Consider the following 20626-nt stretch of genomic DNA (forward strand, 5'->3'; position numbering starts at 1 on the left):
GTGGAGGGCATACAGGAACTCTCTGTACTATCTTTGCAATGTTTCCTAAATAAAAAGTTTGTCATTTAAAAAATTCTGAATTTAGAAAAATGACAGTTATGGAGGCACCTGAAGAAACAAAACATGACAGAAAAGATAAATAGCATCACTCCATGAGGCTTTGATAAAAAACATATGTATTATCAGAGCTGTGAGAATTCAGTAAGAGAATAAATGATTAGCATCTTCTCAAACTTTTCTTGAGAAGTACCCCAAAAGGTTGAGAGGGACAGAGGGCCCTACTTGAGTAGCCTAAGGATCCTACTTCAAGGATGAAATCTCTTTAAGATTGAACCTTTAAAATCATAGGTATTTTCATTCTTCAAGTGTTTGTTTTATATAAAATAATGATAATGCCCCCATAATTTCAAGCAAAAACAGATACTTTGGGAAGATTTTCCATGTTTACATTGAGGTTTTAGGTACCCGTTGGTAATACATTTGTGCATCACAGAAGTATGTGGCCCTAAGCCCTATGTTCCTGGGAAACAGAGACAGCTAAGAAATCCCTCCCCGCCTTTGTGTTCCAGAAATGGGTAACTGCAAAGGCTTACCCTGTCTGCCATTGAATATCCTGAGTTAATCCTCTCACGTGACTCCCATAAGCCTTGGGGCTGACTCCCTTATGCACCTGCCTCTGTAAAACCTCAAGCCCCTTCCTTTTCTTTGATACATTCCTCATTAATGAAAGTTTCCCTCATTGCATTAGCCTGAATAGAATCATCTTCTTAATTGTTGATGCCATTTGTCTTTGACACCTGTTGAAAAATTAGAGCTGCATGTGACAAAACCTATCTCGATGTTTGGTACAGAAGATGTTCATAAACGTTAGTCTAAAGCATTAAGAGGAACTACCATTAGAATCAAACTTTAGAGCCAGAAGCTCTTTTCAGATATTACTCTTACTCTATAGCCCCCTTACTCTATAGCCATTGAAAACTGAGGTCATAGGGCTTAGGTGAGGTCACACAGCAGGTTAATAGTAGGATGGGAGCCCCAGCTCAGGCTTTCCCCTATCTGGTGAACCATCCTTACCTCTCTACCTCACTACCCCAATGTCCTGAAGGCAGGGGCCCCTGAGGCCTCTTTATCATCTCTCTAGAACACAGCTAAGCACATGGCGTGTAGTAGGCCCCTAATTACGTGTTTTGGATGAATGAGTGATCTAAATTCTCACCTTCCTCTAGAAGTTTGAAGAGTGTTGGTTCTGTAATTCTTCAAAAGAGTCTTAAAACTAGATTTTAGACCGGCTCTCTCTACACTACCTCTGTCCCATGAATAAGAAAATGGGCTAGTGTAGTTCGAGTGAACAAGTTTTCTCCGGAATTCTCAGGGACTTGAGACCAATATTAGACCCTCCTTGGAACTCAGGAACTCTGTTTCCTATGGCTTGCATGGGACCAGGGCTGTCTGAAAGTTGTGTGCTGGCCATTGGATGAATAGAGTAGAGGGGTAGGAAATACACACTCAGAAGCCAGACTTCTGGGGTACAAGAGCCACCTCTACCATCTTACTAGCTGTGTAACCTTGGGCAAATTTTATACCCTCTCTGAGTTTCAGTTTCCTCACCTGTAAAATGGGGATAATAATAATATACTTATTTCATGGCTGATGTGTGTGTGTGTGTGTGTGTGTGTGTGTGTGTGTGTGTGTGTATGAGCATGTGCAAGTGCTTGGAACAGGACCTAGCACTGCATAGTCTGGCCTAGTGTTGGCTATGGTTAGTACTGTTTTCTGTAGTGGAGACAGGCAGAAATGACTCCACCTATATAGCTATTTTATAACTTCTCTGGTTCCTCTTAGAAACATGCAGAAAGCCAGTGTAGACTTTGTTCTAGAATCAACTACCAGAGAAAGTATCTTTCTTGCCATGTTTTCTCTGTTACAGGGAACACACCTTGAAAGTTCCTCATAGACCTGCTTGTGCCTGATCCTTGGTCACACTTTTTGGGCCTGAGTCCACACCGTACAGAGAAGGGTCACCTGTGAGGAGATGCTGCCCTCCCACCCTCTTCTTCCTTTGCGTGGCTTGGGGAGCACTGGCCCCCCCAAGGCCAGGCTTTCCCTCAGTCTCTCTTACAGAAATCAGCTTGGAAGGCTATGCCCCTCTGGGCCAACATTCCCTTTAGCTTCTGTCAGCATAAGACTAGAATTCCCCAGAAGAAGTTACATAAACACAAGTCCTCAGGATGCAACCAAGGAGAAAAGTTCCTATTTTAACCAAGAGCTCCTGCCCCAAACCAAATCTCCTTCTGTGGCAAGGCCATTTATAGGCAGGACCGGGAGAGGTAGTTCAGGCAGAGGGAAAATGTCTTGGACTTGCTTTTATGTGTGGAATAGGTAGAAGAAATGGCCAGAATAAGTGTCCTGTAAGGAACGATTTATTTACTAGGCATGTGCCATTTGCTTCCAAAAATGATTTTAGGATGTTTAATGTTGAGGATAGATATACAATAAAATCATATGAAGATAGTTATACATAGACATCCACAGAGATAGAGTAAATGGATATATATATAATATATAGATGAAAACATATGAAAAACAAAATATGTTCTTATTGGTAAATGGAGATATAAAATAAGAAAAAACTATGCTAATAAATTTGTTGTAACTGAGTACTAGACGTAGCTCTGGATTTACAGCAGCCAACACAAAATAGGAAATACAGTGGGATATGTAATTTTCATGTGGTAAAAAGAAGAATACCAGTGTGACACTCAGGGACTGACAAGATCCACAAAGACAGGTACTAAGGACAAATTTCTGTTGCCAAATAATCCTACTGAAAGTATTCACGTCAGAAATACCTGTTGGTACTGCCTACTCAGGTTGATTTTTGTGTTTATAGTTCATGAAGTACCAAGTCTATTCTGTCTCAAAGTTAGAAATAGCCAGTTCAGGAATTAAGCAGCCTCAGAAAGGATGAAAACTGTGCGTATCCTTCACAGGCAAGGGACTGTGGGGAAATGAGGAAACGTGCCATCACCCAAGAAAGGTAAGTGGGTGCTCATTAAGCAAATAATAAAGTCCTAGAGAGGCTTTAGATTCCAGGAAGGATCCATTGTCATCAACATGGGTATATTAGCATAGACTCAGAAATGCATCCTTTGCCCAAAGAGAATACAGAGCCAATGCAAAGAACTGTTTACGCTGCTGAACAAGGCTTAGAAGACTGACAAAATGCTTATTCTTTTGTAAAACTGAGAAGGGAAATGAAAAGGAATTCTAACACACAGGCCAGGAGTTCAGCAGACAGGAGACCAGCCTAACTTACTACTACACAGTTCTGCCATTGACCCTCTTCACGTCCTAGGTAGACCCATATCCTGCCTGCGTTCTCAGAAACTAGGGCCCTTGGCAACTGATACATGACTTAAGTGGCTGCTAATGGAGGAGACCCTACCCACTCCCAGGGCCTACAGCCACTGAGAATTCAGGAAGAAAGGCAGCTTATACACTTACCTCAGTTTAGGGGGGAAACACCATTTGTTTTTCACAAAAGGACATTACTGGGTCAGGTGAAAAAAGGATTTTTTCAGTGTTAAATTTACTGACTAATAATACACTGTGGTTATGTTAAGTGAATATTCTTGTTCTTGGTAAATCCACACTGATATATTTCTAGGTAAAGGGCCATGATACATGTAATTACTGTTAAAAGATTCAGAAAAATATTTTACATATATATGTTATATGTATACATGTATATCTATGTAAACATAGATATACATATATATGTATGAGAGAGAGAGCAAATGATGAAACAAATGGGCAAAATGTTAACAACAGGTAAACTTAAGTAAAAAGATAGATATTCTATGTCCAGTTTATATTCTTGCAACTTTTCTGCACTTTTGAAATTATTTTCAAATAAAACATGTTAATAATTTTATGTTCTTAAATTAACAGCTCTTTGGGCCTTGTTACTACATAAACTTAGACTGCCTTCTCTCCTTTTGCCCTTCAACAAATGACCCAAAAGAGGGGTGAGCACTCTCGCCCTCCTGTCCCTGCGTGTGGCTCAAGCCTCAGCCCAGCGAGGCTGTCGTCTCCATGCAGCTCTGCCGCGACGCCTCTCTCCAAGGCCACCTCCTCTGCAGACCCGGTGGTCTCCTCTTGACAGTCTCTCTAGGGCCCGTGTCCCTATCCTTCATGATGTCACCTCTCTACAGCACGGACGTTGTGACCATCCCCTTGTACCTGGCACTCTTTCCAAAGCTTTCTGCCCACCACACTCTGATGACATCATAGCTGTTATTCCCAGGACACGCGCTCCAGTAGGGGGAAGCTGTCCCGAGATGTGGTCTCGGGTCCTCTATACTTTTCACTTTCTCTCTTTTTCAGCACATGAACTGGAAGTGTGACGATGGCAGTGGGAATGACTTCCAGAATTGAATCTCCAATCTCGCCGTTCCGCTAGACTCCAGAGCTCCATGTCCGACTGCTTTCCTCTCAGCCTTGGTGTGTCTCTACCCATTCTCTTCCTCCTTGATCCAACCCTGCTCCAAGGTCCTTATGTAGGTCCCTTAGACTCATGACCCCACATCTTCTCTGCTTCCCCTCGCCCCATGTCCAGTCTTGTGGGGCATTCTCTCCTCCACAGTAAATCTCCAGTCTTATCCCTCTTTACTACGGCCACTTCTTTGATCTAGTCAGGCCCTTATCATTCTTGATTTTGCTGTTAGAACGGCCTTTAATTGTTCTACCCACCTCCAATCTCTGCATTTTTGTCCTGCCAAGAATCTATACTTTTAAAATCCTGATCTGATCACATTACTTCTATGGCGGCATCTCTTTGTGGCTCCCCCACACCAACAGAATAAGATCTAAATATCTGAGCATCTGAAATCCCTCATCATCTAAACACATCCTTTCATTCTAGCCTTGTCTTGAGAACACCATCCATGCTTTGAATCCTTCTGAATTTTTCCAACTCTAGATCTCTGCCCTTCTTCTGTTTATAATACCCAACCCTACCTGCCTTCCAAGGCCAAACCCCAGTGCTGGCTGTGTCAAGAAGTCCTTTGGAGTTCTCCCAAGCTGAGTTAATCTCTTCCTTCTCTGGGTTCACTTGCCCATTGTACCTCTGGTGCCCTGCTGTAACCCCACTTCAAATGGACTGTCTGCTCCCCAGAAGGGCTACACACCTCTTATCTTTGGCACTGTACTCACGGAGGCACTCAACCAATGTCTACGCTTTGTCAGAAGATTCTGTAAATGCAGAATCTCACATTTGGGAGGTAAAAAGCTTTCTCCAGCCTGTAACATATTCCCCCTTATTGACTAGAATATCTCAAGTTTGGGGATGCTTATGTTGAAGCCCAAGACTCCAGTATAACTGTGTCTGAAGATAGGGACTTCAAGGAGGTAATTAAGGTTAATGAAGTCATATAGATGGGGCCCTGATCCTGTAGGACCAGCCCTTGTAAGAAGAGAAATTCTCTCCATGTGCACAGAGGAAAAGCCATGTGAACACAAAGTAAGAAGGCTGCTGTCTGTAAGCCAGGGAGAGGACCCTAACCAGAAATCAAACCTCAGGGCACCTCTATGTTGGACTTCTAACTTGCAGATCTGTCAGAAAACAAGTATGTGTTGTTGTTTAAGCCCCCAACCGGTCGGTGGTGCTTGGTTGTGACAGCCTGGACAGACTCATAGGCGGGTAATGCCTATGGAAGATCAGAGGGTGAGGGAGCAGCACTGGGTAGGAAGAGCTTCAGAACAGTGCAGACCCCACAGGGTCACTCCGAGCAGGGGCTCCGGAGCTGAGTCTGCCCAGGAGAGCAGCCCCACACTGGCGGAGGCAGCTGGGTGCTAGTACCCTCCATGCTCACTGGCTGGGGGCTCCCAGGGACGAACAGCCGCAGAGCTGAGGTGGGGCCTGAAGGTACAGGCTATCAGCTCACTGAACTCCTTGCAGCTGGATGGCAGGTTGTTTCTTGAGGAGAGACCTGACAGCACACCTCTCTGGCTGCCACAGAGGCATTAGGAAAGCAGCCAGATCGGCTGGTCCTAACTAGGTGTGTAGACATTATCGCCTGCCCCCCATCGGAGCCCCCAACCTCACTGCTCTCAGTTTCACACATTGAACGTGGTGCTCCAGGTACTTTACTGAAAAAGTATGGAGGGGACCAAGGGGCTCCCTAATCACCAGGCTGATGACATGTGGAGAGAGGCAACAGCAGTTTTCCATTTGTGTGTGAGCTCTCTAAAGCATAGCTCCTGCCTCTGGCATCGTCCCCTGACCCCATTAGATGTGGCCCTGAGTCTGGGTCTCGGGCTGTTTGGAAATGTTTCAACTGACAAGGCCTTGTCCCTTCGTCATCTGCCTGCCACCCCTGGGCTACAGCCAAGAGACTGGCCACCCCTCCCTCACTCTCCTGTGCTGGACATCACTGAATCTGTGATGCTACTGTCCCCTTAAGAAAGAAAGAGGAGTTGTGAGCAGACTGTCCCAACAAATAGGACCCTCCTCTTGCTGCTCACCCTCCCCTTACCATCCTATTCTGTTCCCTAACCCCAGATTGGTGAGGAACTGCTGAGAAACAACATCCACAATTAAGTACAAGGTCATATTTAGTTCAGCACCATTGGCTGCTTAATTGGCTGATTCTATTGCTGCTCTCCTTGCCTGCCAGCACAGCCTCTAACAAGCTGCGTGCAGGGCAATTCGTCCTCAGGTTCCTGAGCCCTGGCCAACAGAAGGATCCCTTCGCTCCCTGGGCGCCCATTCATTTGTGAGCCTGTTGGGCGGGGACAGGGCAGTGGCTTCTCATCAGAGGTCGTGCATGAAACGGGGGCTCAGAGGACCAGCCATCCTGAGGAGGAGGCACCAGGGTCCAGGAAGGGAGCTCCAGCCTTTCTTTAGGGCCTAGAAAGGTAGGCCTGAGGGCCCCACTTGGGCTTTCTGGGGCCCCTCCCTGCCGCCCGGGCAAAGGCAATGGAAAGGCAGTAAAGTTCAATGATTAGAGAACTCAGAGAGCCAGGCGGGCCCTGGTAGTTTTGCAACCTGGCCCTGTCTCTGTCTCTTATTAGCCATGTGGCCTTGAGAAAGTTACAGTCGCTAACCTTTTTTGGGCCTCAGATTCTTCCCATGTAAAAATTAGATAACAATTATTATACTGCCACCTGAAAATATGGATCACATAATGTTGCACATGAAAAGTGCTTTACATAGTCCTGGTGCTGATTATTAGGGCAGTAGTGAGGAGAAGGAGCAAGTGAAATCATACAGCTAAAGGCAGATGTTATCAGCCCTCAGTCGGCAGAAGGAACTGTCGGTGACGGGCAGTGGGGAGATGGCTTGTCCCTCTGTGGGGGTACAGGCAGCTGTGAGGTCAAGCATGTTTGAGCAGAGAAACAAACGGATCTCCATGGGCCCAGTTATCCTCATGAGGGAAGGCAGCGTGGGTGCTCCAGTGTGGGCTGTGCCCTCCTCCCAAGCTTATTCACTTACTGTTTGTGGCCATGAGGAAGAAGGCATGGACCCATGTGTCATGGTCGTCCTTATCCATATTTGGGTGTAGTTCGCACACATCTATGGGCATTAGTGCATTTGACCCTCAGAACAGCCTGTGTGGTTTATTGAAGTTCACATTTCCAGATGAGAAAACTAAGGCCCAGAGAGGCTGTTCCTTCTCTCCATTGGCCACAGGGCTGGGTGCAAAGGTGGATCTGGAGTCCAGTTTCTTCTGTTTGTGAGGCCAACACTGCATCATGCTGTCACTGTAACAGTCACCACTAACTTAGCCAAGGGCATAGGCTGCTTGCTGGGGGACTGTCAATGTGTTAACTCTCTGCCTATAAATGTGCAGGCACTTGGACCAAGCCATATAGCTAGTGACAGGAAGTGCCAGGACTGCTATGGACTGAATGTGCGGGTGCCCAACAAAATTCCTATATTGAAATCTAATCCTCAGTGTGATGGTATTTGGAAGTGGGCTTTGGGGAAGTGATTAGGTCATGAGGGCAGAGCCCTCACGATGGGTTTAGTGCTCTTGTAAAGAGATCCCAGAGAACTCCCTTTCCCTTCCACCAATGAGGACATAAGGGAAAGAAGAGCCAGTCAGCCATGAACCAGGAAGCAGGCCCTTGCCAGACACCAAATCTTCTGTGCCTTGATCTTTAACTTCCCAATCTCCAGCACTGGGAGAAATAAATTTCTGTTGCTTATAAACACCAAGTCTATTTTTTTAAGTTGCAGCCCAAACAAAGTAAGAGAAGTCCCCAATCCCCTACCTTCTACAAAGATTTATAGGCTGAATGTGGAACTGGTGTCCTGGATTTGAAAACATTCCCATTTCATTACTGAACCTAAAGCCTCTTCTCACATTATTCTCACATTACGGCATGAAGGAACTAGATCTTTCTAATAACTACTGTCACTGCTCCCATCTAGTAGTTGAATTGGAAGTCTCTGTTCCACTGGGTGTGGTCAGGGGAAAGACAAATTTCCAAAGGGAAATGGCCTTGGTTTTAGATATTGGGAAAAGAAGTTCTTTAAAGAATAGAGAAGATATCCTTTCCTTTTTGTTTAAATTCTGGTAAGGAGACCAAAAACCTGGGAGGGCATTACCAGTTCCTGTGCAGCCTACCAGAGTTAGGAGAAATCAGGATTTATGGGTGGTGGGTAGAAATAGTGGTCAGATGCTTAGCGAAGGAGCTTGCTGGGGGTCGCCATCTAGCCCCCCGCCCCCTTCACTTTATTTACTTGATTTAGTAAGGGCTATTGTGCTTATTTGATGCCTATTCATTGGAAAACAGAGACGGCCAGTGTGAATTCTCAACTTGGGCAGTGGGGGTTGTCGAGTTACTCTTTCAACAGGTCTCAAAAAACAACGGTCTTGATTTATTTTTTTTAAGTTTATTTATTGAGATTCTGGGAAAATGAGAACAAGAATGGAACCATTTGAAATGTCTAAGGAAAGTTCCTTTCTGGAGAATTCAGCTGTTTTCAGTCATTCTAAGGAAGATGGGGGTAGGGGTGGAAGGAGCGTGGGGAAGGAGTCACCAAAGATCATGGAAATTCAAGATAATCTTGTCATCATTTCTTTTCAACTTCCTCCTCAAAAATTTTACCAGGGTTGGTAAGGAACTAAACTGGCTGACCTGGAGTTCTATTTCCTTTTTTTTTTTTTTTTTTTTTACCCTATCTTTTCAAGCAGGCTTGTTAATGAGCAGGGAGATGGCTAAATGGCAGGCAGGATGTGGGAAGAAAAAGGAGGAATCCTGATAATCCACAAACTAGATAATTGGTCTGTGATTAATCAAGGGCAATATTTCAGCACCGCTTCTCTTAGGGGAAGCACAGAGGGAATGGAGGGGAGAGCTGGCATCTCAAAGCCCTGCCGCCTTAATAAAGAAGAGATCTGTTCATTGGAGTGTTAAGGAGTATGTGATATCCTAAGTACCCAATTAAGGAAGCCCTTGCAAGAATATTCACTCCAAGGAAGTATAAGAAGGGTACAAAATTTGTTCTTTTGACATCAAAACAATAACAGAACCCTATTCGTTTTATAAACGTTTCATTGACACACTTTGGTTGGCTCCCCAGTATCTAGCCATTCTCCCCTTCCTCTCCTTAATAACATCCCCAGTTTCCTGGGGGGAATCACCCTTCCTCCCCCCCTCAGCTGTGTGCACCTAAGTGCCTCCACCCCCAGTGTTAACTAAGGAGCATGTGGTCTGCTCAAAACCATCAGCACATTACCTTTCTCCTGGCCATTCTTGATTGGCTGCCAGTTAGGAACATCATCCTAGCCTGCCCGTCAAGGCCAACGAGACTCACTTTTGGGTACTGGCAGCACCTTGGGGGGTCATTAAAAGAGACCGTTATGTGGGTAGAGTCTGATGAGAAAATGAAGCTGAGAAATAGAGAGAAAAAAGGCCGGGTTACATTATTTAAGGCACTAGAACAGGTCTCCCTAGAAGGCATTCCTACTTCTAGATTTTTCAGTTAAATGGAGCAAATAAAACACCTCAATTAATTGAGCCAGTTTAGACTGGATTTCCTGTTATTTGCAGCTGAAAGCTTCCTATATGAAACAGCAAACAGAAGACCAAATGAGACACAAAATCAGCATCACTGCTGGGAGAGGATGTAAAGTGGGGGACACCCAGTCAAAACCCAGTGGTGCCTGTCTGTCGCAGCTGGTATAGGTGCAAGCTTTAGGACCTGTTCTTGCTTCTCATAGAAACTGATACAATAGAAGTCAGTCCAGGCTAACCTCTGGAACAAGTTTCACAGAACTGTTGCAGGCCATAGTCTATAGCCCTAAACTGGTCAAGCATTGACCCCCACTCAGCCTCGGTGTGCAGGGAGTGTTGGGGCCCAGTGCAAACTTACACACACCTCCAGGAAAACTATCTATGACTGCAAACCAGTGGCCTCTCCTTTGGCACAAAGAATCTCAGCTGCTCTTCCCTCTGTTTAGATAAGTCACCAACAAGGCCAAGCTTTAGCTTCTTCTTGGTAAAATAAGATAATTCTCATGTGGACTATGCATGATCCTCTGTGCCAATTGTCCTTGCCTGGGGTGGTGGGTGGGACTATTCAGAGGGCAATGCCAGCATAACTTGTCTTGTAAAAGTCTGTTCCTGGCTTGTAAGCGACCTATGGCAGAAAGTCACTTCTTTCCCACAGTGTAGTTCCTGACACTTGGGAGATGCTGGCAAAGTCTTTGGTGAAGAATGAATGAACTCCTTGGAACTATAGCCATAGCAATTGCCTTCCCCAGTCTTTTGCTTTGGAGGGTCCCCAAGGATGGGGTACGCAGGGCAGGGAAGGGGAAAGGCCCAAGTAAATGTGTCTGGGGACTGCTGCTGACCAACACTGTATCTTTGGACAAATGACCTGAAGTCTCTGAGCTTAATGTCTTCATCAGAAAATGACATGCTAGCTTCTACTTTACAAGGTTGCTGTGAGGGCTAAATAAGGCAATATATGAACAGTGAAGCACATAGTAGGTGCTCAATAACGTCAATCTCCCTCCAGCATCCCTGCCAGCATGCCCTGTGTCGGTCACAGGTGCATGTGTTCAGGCTGTGGGAATGTCTGCCCAGGGGTTCCCTGAACTCTTTTGGTCTCTCAGGGGTCTCCCTGCCATCAAAGGAGGCCCTGCAGCTGGGGCATCCCCCACAGTTGGGAATTTTTTGAGTCTCCTATTGCTGTGGACACAAATTACCAGAAACCTGGTGGCTTAAAACATGAATTTATATTCCTCTGGTGTGTACTGGAGGCCAGTAGTCTGAGATGAGTTTTGCTGGGCCAAAGTTGGTGTTAGCAGGGCTGGTTCCTCTAGAGGAGAATGTGGTTTGTGGCCTTTTTCAGTCTCTTGAGGCTGCTTTATTCTTCGGCCTCTGGCCCCTTCCTCCATTTTCAAAGAGCATCAGTCCAATCTCTGCTTGTTTTCATCTCCCCTTCTTGTCTGTGTCAAATCTCCTTCTGCCTCTGTCTTATAAGCACACTTGTGGTTACATTTAGGGCCCATCCAGATGACCCAGGATAATCTCTCCATTTTAGGAGCCTTAATTTAATCACGTTAAATTAAGTTGCTTTTGCCATATAAGGTCACACTCACAAGTTCCAGGGGTCAGATCTGGATTTCCTGGGGGCCGTTATTCAGCCTCCCACAGGACCCTAGCCATGGGGAAGGCCAGGTCTCACGCAGGAGCCTCATTCTCTCTGCATTGGCAAGGACTGTGCCACGGGGGAAACAAACTACATTTCTCAAGGGCTCTGTGGCTGCCAGTGAGTTGTGTTTTCTTTACTGGTGAATCGTTCTGCTAACCATCACTGTTTGTCAAAGGCAGCAGGCACTGAAAGTCCTGGCCACGTTCATCGTGCCCCTCTCCTCCTCTTCTAGGATGCAAGTCCACGAATGCCACTGCGGCTGGCCCTGGTACAGCTCTGAGGATGCCCTCTTTGGACATGGCTCTGCTCCAGACATCCAGCCCATCCATACCGAGGCAGGTCAGAGCTCTCTCAAAGCTTCAAAGACATTGTCCTATGCACTGGGTGGGATTGACAGTGTTTTGAGCCTGTGGCAGGTTTCCAAACTCCTGGAAAGTCCTCTCATACAGGCCTGGGCTGGGCATCATGGAGAAAGGGCATTTATGTCAGTGAAACAAAGTGGAACCACAAGACCCTGCTTGGCGGAGCTTTGTTCTCCCAAACTCTTCAGGCCGCACAGCTCTGCCCCAGCTCTGCTTCACTACGACATTCCGGCGGGACTTTGCAAGAGCAGCACAGCTGGTTTGCGGGAGGTGAGAAATGGCTTCAGAGGACCATCTCCCCAGAGGAAGCAAGAAAGATAATGGGAGAGAAAAATTCTCCTCAAAGCCTGAAGGTGGGAGATTGTTCTTGTCAGGATTGGGATTAAATTGAAATGCTGCTCTGGCTGTTATTTCAGAGTAAATTTGGGGCAAAAATATGAATTATTAATAGCAAGAAGGAGACAGGAAAGACTAACCCCAGATGCTGGGAAATGACATTTTTTATGTATTTCTCATGGATGAATATGTCTCTGTGTATTTATCCAATGTTCTCATCTAAGCAAAAATGAACATGCTTTACTAATTCAGATTAATTGGATAGGAGACCCAAGTGGGATGTCTGAATTACTATTTTTGAAAAAAAAAATGCAGCCTTGTTATTTTCAAGAGCTTTGAATAATGAAGCTAATAGGATGTTACCTAGGAAACATACACACATATTCATTCTTGAGGTAAAGAGCTCCAGTTTAGAATTTAGCTAATGGGAGGGCAACATTGGCAAATTAAAGGTATCTTCTTATTACAGGTGTGGATATGCTGGGTGTTTTGATTCCTAGGAAACATTAACTTGTTTTGTGTTAATCATCATGGATATCACTACTGTAGGTTTAGGAAGCAGCCACCATGCACCCCTCATACCACACCATGTACTTCACCTCAAAACAGCCATGACATATCAGGGCAGAAAGAGGCCTCTGCGGTCATCTGGGCAACCACGGTCCCTCAATCCGTGAGGAATTCCAGGCTCTGAGAAGTGAGGGGACTTACCCAGCAGGATCCTACTAGTGGGTGGGAGAACCAGGATTGGGATATGAATTTCCTTCTGCTAGGTCAATGCTTTTCTCTTTTACTGATACCTCCTGGGCATCCACAGCCACCTTAGAGATGGGGAGAGAGAAGAGGTGAGAGACAAGAAGACAAAAGGCACAGGGTTAGGGACAGCAATGCATCACCTGACGACAGTTTCTAACTGCATTTGGAGCATGATACTCCCCGCTTGCTTGTCTCTGCAGCCAATACAGCAGTCAGAGCAGCGGTCACCATTTATCTGGGTCTTGTTCCACGCCAGACACTCTTCTATGCACTGTACAGGGTTAACTCATTTAATCCTTAAAACAGCCCCATGACATCTGTGAGAAAATTGAGGCAAGGAGAGATTAAATAAAGTCATAGTAAGTGACTGATCTGGGACACAAATCCAAGCCATCTAAGTCTAGAGCGCTCTCCCACCCAGCACCCCTCTGCGCTAACCATTTGTTTAACTCGGGAGCCTCCCAGCAGGTGGCACTAAATATTGGCCTTTCAGCCACAGGGTGTCCAGGCAATACCCGAATGGCTGGAGCCACCTAGTTGCAAATAACTTCACCAGATTACTATTTGTGTGTGATCATTATCTTGTATTATCATCTGTGTGTGCCAACGTATGGGAAAGGTTGCGAAGCACTGCTCTTATTCTGTACTATAGTTGGATGGATGATTCAATCAGTTTATGGATTATTCATGCTGTCTGGCTAACTCAGGGTGAAATAAGGCCACAGATTTAGCTCTGCAGGCTGGTGATTTGGTCCCCCAGACTCGCCTTGTTTCTCTGAGAGCCATCTCCTAAATACAAGAGAGAGGGGACAAGAGTGTACCGGGATTGGGTCATGATGGCAGAGCCCTCCGTGATCGGGTTAGTGCTCTTGTAAAGAGACCAGAGAACTCCCTGCCCTTCCACCAGTGAGGACATAGTGAGAAGGACAGCCATCCATGAACCAGGAAGCAGGCCTCACCAGACAACAAATCTTCTGGTGCCTTGATCTTGCAATTCCCAACCCCCAGAACTATGAGAAATAAATTTCTGCTGTCTATGAAAAGCTGTTGAGCACATGTCCTCTGGGTACAGGTCAGCACCCTTATCTGCAAATATGAAGAATAAGATCTTCCAATCCAAGAGGAAGAAATCAGCAAGGTTCAGGGTCAAAGAGCATCCTTTCTGTCTCTATTTCCTGGGGGTAATTTCCTTTTTTTTTTTTTTTAAACTTCTCTACCTGTCATAGAGGCAAACCTGAATTCTGTACTGGTATTGCAATGATGTGTCCTTTGAAGGAGAACCACCAATTCTGGAGACATTAGGGTTAGAGGACTCAGCAATTATGAGCTTATGAGATAATGACATGTGTGTTTAGTATGATGGCAAATTATGCCACAGGAAAAAAATTCAAGATTCAGAGTGAACTGCTTTCCCATATAAAGTTACTGCCTCAGGAAAACTGTGGTTAAAATTATAAATTGCTAGGAAACTTCAAATTTCCCTCAGAGAGCCAAAATAGAAATACAAGACGGAAGAAGCATTGCTGAAATCATCCCAAATTGGAAGCAATGATTATTCAATTAAAAATAAGTGTAGTTACACTTTCTGTTTATATGGTGTTTTCTAGCCATTTTTAGCCACAAGGCTCAAAAGGAAATCTAGGAATCCCGGACTTCAGTGTCCTCATCTCCATGCTGGCTGTGCCCCCTAGCCTAGCAGCTAACCTATTTCCTACAGCTCTCCCAAACAGTGGTTTCCTCTCTTTCCTATGAATCTGGTTCAACTTCTCATGGCCTTCATGGTTTGAAAGTTCCCTTTATTGGCTATCCTGAATTTTCCTGCTATGAGTTAAACTCCCAGTTTCTTGCCCTGTCCTAGAGAAATTGACAGACACAGTTAACCCTTCACATTCTTGGAGGCATAACTAGGTCCATCCCTGACCTCCTCTTCCACTTACAGAGATAACTAGGGCTTACTCTTCACTGCTTCCATTTGGGGAGGGAGTTGCCCCTGGCACCTCTCCAAACCCACATCACAGTGGAGTTGCAGGGTCCACACCCCAGTGCAGTGTGGCAGTGGACAGGGAGGTCTCTGGGTTTTAACCAGTCTCTGTGATTCACTGTTCCATCTGCAGAGCCAGGGTGGGCCAGGGCCTACCTCCATCCCCTAAACACACAGGGAGTGCAGGGTCTCTAGGAAGGAGGTGAGGAATCATCAATCTGAAAGGGCCAGACTGGTCTGGACACTGCTTTGTGCTGGTCTGGGACCTTGGGCACCCTAGTTCAGCCTTCTGAATCTCTCAGCGTCCTCATCTATGGGAGGGAAAATAGCACCTACCTCAAACAACCTCACACAGTGGTATTAAGATCAAAGATGTGGATGTCATTGAAAAGCTCAGAATTCCCTCAGCTCTGCCCCTTAAGGTTAAACTGGCCTGGTGGCTGAGTCTAGCTGGGTGAGAAGATGTAGATAAGTCTTAGGCTCTGCCCTGCTGAGTTACAGATTACCAGCAGCTGGGCAGTTGTGCAGTATCTCCATTTATCTCCCATGGCCACAGCCCAATGTGTGTGTGGAGTCTTCTATATATAAGGAAAAGGCAGTTGCCCAGGGGATTAATGTAACTCATCTCACAAGACCTGAAAACCCCCATTACAGTAGATTCTTTGAGTTGAGGCCTAGTTAACAGAAAACCCCCATTCAAATGGAAATATTTTACCTGGGACAGGTAACCCATTGACAGCTCTTTCCCCACTGTCATAATAAGTAAGGTAATTCTCTAGCAGATAGCTCTGGGTCAGGTGGTGGTAACGGTGTTTGGGGGATTAAAAGTGTTTGCCTCCCTGTGTGGGCAGGGTGCTAGGCAACGGAGAGTTTGGAGTGGGAGAAAGAAACACTGAATTTCAGTCCCAGATCTGCCATTTGTAAATTGTGAGACCCTGGGTAACTCTCTTAACCCCTCTGAGCCTTAGCTTACTCTTCCAAAAAAACCCCAAGGATACACATACACCCCATAAAGTGGTTCTGAGGATTAAATAGCATAGGGTGCAGTGTTTGCACCTTATAAACCCTGAGGATTAAATAGTATAGAGTGCAGTGTTTGCGCCTTATAAACCAGAAAGGGAAATGCTGGTTGTCATTACTATGATCTCCATCTGGTTTCCCAGGACCTAGGGCTGGTGGGGAGGGAAATGTAAATCACAAGCCAGTTACTTCATTAATGGTGTGTGTGTTTGAGGGGTGGGTGTGGCTCTGGGAAGAGCATCAGACACCAAGGTCAACATAACTGGAATAGCTTTCATCTGGAGCCCTCCCCAGGTTCCAGGCACTGTGCAAACCAGGTGTCTCCGTCACTCTGAGCACTCATAACAACCCTGGGTATTCTTGATGAGGAAATGAGTCCAGAGAGCACAAGTAATAGTCCAAGGTCACACAGTGAGTGAGGGGTGAAGATGAGACTCATACTCAGGCTGGGTGACCCCAAGGCCCATGCTCTTTGCACTCCCTTGGAAGTACTCTTTTTCAGATTCTGTACCCCAAAACCTTCATCAGGGAAGCCCTGGTTTGAACAGGAGACAGGTAGATCTCAGCACTGTTCCAGCTCCTCTAACAGAGGCAGCGACCTGACCCTACAAGCACACTGGGGTTCCCCAGATGTACTCTGGGTGGTCTGGGAGATCCCAAATAAGAAGTGACCATCCTGTGTTTAATGTTACCCCAAACTGCCTGTTCCTCATTTGGGGCATTAGTGGTTGTAATAGAAGTAGTAATATTTCAGTAACAGTGATGATTAGTTACAGGGGGAGCCAAGAGGCAGCTCATCTCCATGTAAAAGCGCTCTGGTCCCGTGAGGCCCCCTGGCCTGCGCTCATCACGCCAACAGGCTGCGTAGGCCATGCCTGGTGCCCAGCTGGCAGTGGAAGAGCTGTTGTGACACAAACCCTCTCAAACTCAATGAGTTTGTAATCAGCCTGCAAGAGAGAAAGTGGAAGAAAAGCAATAGGAACACAGCAGCAAGAAACCAAGTGGGTGGTAGAATCCCCGCAAAGGGGACTTAACCTTTTTTGTACTTGGGAGCTGATGCCAGCCCGAGACTCTCCCTCCTGAGAAGGCACAAGAAGGGAGGGAGTGTGCAGATGGAGCCGGAAGGAGGCAAACAAGCATCTGGAAGTCCAAATACCTATTTTTAAATTCTGGGGTCTCAGCCCAGCCGTGATTTGATGTCACTTGCTCGTAAACTCTCAGCCGCTGGGCTGGGTGTGTGTGAATTGGAAAGAGGAATGAGGGCGCGATTCGCTTCAATCACATAATACTTCATCCACAGGAAATGGAGGGACTGTTGGTTTCCTCTTGAGGCCTCCCAAACCAGAAGGCCAACTTTGTAGGTGTGCGGCTTCACACCCTAGGCGTCTACCATCAGGGGACCCGTGGGGCAGACAGAAGGAAAACAGCCCTCAAACCGGCTGGGGTCACCTCCTGCTCTGTGGGAGGGATGGGGACCAGCCAGGTAGGAGGCCTGGGCAGGGAGGGGTGTCACTGTGGGGTGGGGGCCAAGAACAAACGTGGGTGAAGTGGATGAGGTTTAATTTAGCAAGAGAAGTGTCACAACTGTCTCCTTAGTAACCACAAGGTAACCACAAGTGTCAGTAACCACTCTGAAAAGATGACTCTCTGCACACCCTTACTTAAAGATCCATATATACCCTGAGTATTAATAATACAAACAAGACTCTTTTTTTTGCTAAGATTTTTGGCCTACAAATCACTGTTCATGTTGAAGATTTTTTCAAAGCTACCCAGTTAAACTCAAGATTAAAAACAACATTCTGCCTTTGTTTTCCAACTTCTAAGCTCCCTATCTCTTCTCCTACACCTGGGATCATGCCATTGAAACAGGCTCTGCACACACTCCCCCTATGGAGAAAGATCTCAACCAGCCAGCTGCCTTACTGCTCTGGTGGACACCACCAAGTCTACTGCATGCCACAGCAGAACGGTGCTGCCTCAACCAGGCAGTTCTGGGCTCCATGTGAAAAGAGGAAAACAAAGTACGCAAGGGCAAGGCAGAGATGACCAAAGTCTGGGAAGATCTGAGCTTCCTTCTTTCATCCCCCGTGCCTGCTGTGTGTCATGCTTAGTGACGCCCCACAGTTAGCCTCATTTATATTCTTATGCCATTATCGCTAATTGCTAACATTACTGGGTGTTTACCTGGCCTAGCCAATTACTTTCCTTCTCTCTTTATGACTTCACGCTAAGCCGGTATTCCTCTCCTATGTTTCAGAGGGAATGGAGGCTCAGACACCTGTCCCGCTTGAAGGTGCACAGCTCATAGTTGCTGAAGCCTGTGCTTGGGCCTTCGTGGCACCTTGTCTCCAAATACTGCACACTTTTCACTGTAAAAGACCTTACAGCAACCCTGTGAAGCAGGCACTGTGTAGCCCCCTGGCCAGTAGGGAAACTGAGGCTGAGAAGCTGAGAGTCCAAGGGAGCGATTGCCCAGTTTTACCACTAGGAAATGGCAAAACTGGTACTGGAATTTGGGTTTTTGACTCCTAATTTAGGGCTCTTCCCCAGACGCCTGCAGCAGCCCTGGCTCGCTGGCAAACTAAGGAGAGAAAGCTGAATTCATAGTTCTCCCCAGACCTCTGGCCTTGGCCTGTTACCTCAGAGCCCCTGAACTCAGGTGCGGGGGCCTTTGCAGCCCTTGGGCTGAGCAATCCGAGTCATGTGACCCACCAAGGCACCTATCATTGCAAACCACTTTCCAGTGCGATTTAACCACAAGCATCCTTGTCTTGGTTATTTCTCAGGGTCCTTCTGGGGCTTTTCCATTAAGATTCCCCTTCAAAGTCCTTCTTCAGGAGGCCACTTCCCTCTTTGGCTCAGGTTTCCCTACTAAAACCTTCCTTCTGCTTTGACTGCTTTCTCCTTCCCCTTTCTGCCCTGGTGGGGCATGAGCGTCTATGCTACACCCCAGGTTGGGGGCCTCCCGGGAATGAAGGCTCACACCTAAAGGGAGGCACAATTTAATAGCACCATCCCCTGCACATTCTCCAGGCCCGTCCCCCTGTCTTGTTGCTGCCACCTGGGGCTCACCACCCTCCTGGAAAAGGTTTGAGGTTGCAATAGAGTTAATGCAATCCAATCCTTGCCTGTGAGGGAGAGCTTGGCACCAGTTGAAAACCTTCTCATTGCCAGGGCAGCCCTGTTCTCCATCATCCTCCAGTTCCCTCTTCCCAATAAAAATGACCCATTTAAAACAGATTTTTCTGATTAACAAGCTTCCTACTAAATGGCTTCAGCTGTGCTGGTTGATTTATAGGGCTTAGAAAGCACTGCTCAGCCAGGCCCCTCCCCATTGGTCCAAGGGCCTGACTCAGTCATCTTGTCCTGCAGACATTGTGGGAGGGTGGAAGCCACTTCCAAGTAGCAGCTCCAGAGGAGGCTTCTTTTTTTTTCTTAATATTTTAATTTTGGCAATGTTTAAACACACAAAATTAGAGAAAGTAATATAATGGTGCCCCTTGAACTATCACCTTGCCAATCTTGCTTTATCTGCTTCTTTCTGCTTCCCAAACTGCCCCCACCAGCTAGATTATTTTATTTTTTTTAATAGTTTAATGTATTTTAACAGCAAACTTACAGGAACAGCACAGAAGACAGACAACATTAAAAACATGTACTTGCATATAGGATAACTCAGAAAAGTATAGGGAATGGAAGGAATCTATGATAAAAATGCTACAAACACCATTTTGTTGTCATCAATAAGAACATAATTCTTGTTTTAAAAAACATCCAAATGCTGTCATTGTCCAGAAAAATTTAACAGGCTTATTTATAATTGCTATAAAGTTGAACTGCTGAAACTTGTTCACTACAACATTTTGATTTGCATTAACGCTTCATGTTCCCACATTTATATTAAAAATTCACACATAAATGAAAATGGAAAAATTGCCAATACCTGATTTCTGTTTTCTATTTTTCCACTTGCAATCTTATACTTAAGTACCTTTTGATCCCATGGAAAAAAACATATCTAACGTTCAGAATGACCAGTAATGGGAAGAAGATAATTTTTTATTTAAAGAACAAAATGTTTCCCAGTATAGTGGATTCTGAAGCATGTTCTCCACGTGTGCGGCATGCTGGCTGGATGTCTTCTGGCATAGTTGTTACACACGTTTGGCATGGAGAGCATACAGGTTGGTGTCTTCAGTACGGCCAACCAGACAGGCCTCACTTGCCTCCTGCAAAGTGCCAACAGCTGCACTCTGGCAGTGCAGATCTGTTTTGAAATCCTGAGCAATTTCTCACAGGAAGGGAAGTTTGAGATTCAGAAGTTCAATGAACTTCCTTCCGATAACGTCTAATTTCACAGAGTGCCACAGTACTGGGCCTGTAACGATGTGGTTTCTTCACCCGTCCAGTAGAGGGCGCACTCTTGAGAGCGGCTTTTGCAGCTAGTTGCTTCCTTGGTGCCTTACTACGGGTCACTTGCAGGCAGTCTGTTGTATG

This window comes from Manis pentadactyla, chromosome 6, assembly GCF_030020395.1.
Source record: "Manis pentadactyla isolate mManPen7 chromosome 6, mManPen7.hap1, whole genome shotgun sequence".
In the NCBI taxonomy this organism is placed as follows: domain Eukaryota; kingdom Metazoa; phylum Chordata; class Mammalia; order Pholidota; family Manidae; genus Manis; species Manis pentadactyla.